Source organism: Mus pahari, chromosome 14 (genome assembly GCF_900095145.1).
Source record: "Mus pahari chromosome 14, PAHARI_EIJ_v1.1, whole genome shotgun sequence".
In the NCBI taxonomy this organism is placed as follows: Eukaryota; Metazoa; Chordata; class Mammalia; order Rodentia; family Muridae; genus Mus; species Mus pahari.
Window position 1 is genome coordinate 71,044,181 of NC_034603.1, and position 1,347 is coordinate 71,045,527.

Genomic DNA, 1,347 nt, shown 5'->3' on the forward strand with positions numbered 1-1,347 from the left:
GCTTGTGTCGAGTTGACACACAAAACCAGCCAGTACAGTATGATTCCTTGGTTCATTGGAGGTTACCTATCAGTCCATCAGGTCACAAGCAGAAGGATCCCTGTGCCCAATCAGTTTGGGGAGGGGTACTAGGACTGACCCAGGCACTGTCATTGGTCCTTTGTTTCCAGAAGAGTGAGAATGTGTCACTAGTGTGTTGGCACATTGCAACCCACCATTACTTGTTGCAATGGAGAAGAGAAATTCTTCAAGACAGTGGTCATGTTTCAGGCAGACAAAAAAAAAGCGAGAATCACCCATTTTCCCCAGGCTAACCCTCCTTAACAAGACTGAATACAAGTTTAGCCAGAGCTACCCCTGGACCTGTGTCCCCAAATCCAGAGTTCCATATCCAGCAATCAGAGGCACTTTCCCTGAGCTTCAGAAAGTAAAATCGCTTCCAACCTTCACAGGTCCCGATGCAAGTGATGAGAGATTTCCATGCCTGGCCCTTTCTTGGGCCACCATCTGATTGCCATCAAAGAATCAGTGCCAAGCCTGTGCTTGCAAGGCTGGAAACGGTTTCCCATGTTTAAGCCCGAGTTGTCATGGCTAAGCTGCTTGGGAGTCCAAAACTTCCCTTCCCATGTTCCACTAGCCTGTGGCACTGTCTCACCTCTGGGTGCCCAGCATGCACTGGCTTCACCCTAGCTATCACATTAACTGGCTTGTCCTTACCGCTTTTCTCTGCCCTTCCTCTGTAGCCTAGCTGTCTATGGTAGGGACTGTCTTGTACACCGTGATGTCCCAAAGGTCCCACCCTTTATATTTTTCTGAGACAGGGAGCCATATACCCCAAGCTGCTCTCAAATTTGGCAAGTAACAGAGAGAAGATGACCTTGAACTTCTGACCCACCTGCCTCTGTGCCCCAGGACTGGAATTACAGGCACGCAATGCCATGCTTGGTTTATACCAAGCTGGGACTCAGGTCCAGGGCCTTATGCAAGTGTTCGACCTACTGGAATACACCCCTAGCCCTTCCTTTTGTTTTTGTGAGACAAGGCCTCATTTGGTAGCCCAGACTTTACTGGAAAACATATGGGATCTCACTGGCCTGAGCCTGTTTACCACACCCCTCCCCATGCTGGTATTAGAGGCATGAGCCACCATGCCCAAACTAGGTTTAAGGTTCGACCATCTCCTAGTTCCACTACCACCCTAGGAACAAATTCATCAACCATGGACCCTTCGGGGACATTTCAATATTCAAACTTCAGCAACCATAAAGCAGCCCTGGTTTTCCCTTTAGCTGTCTGCCTTGGCAAATATCCCCCATGGGTCTGAACTAACAGGGAACCACAGGCTCC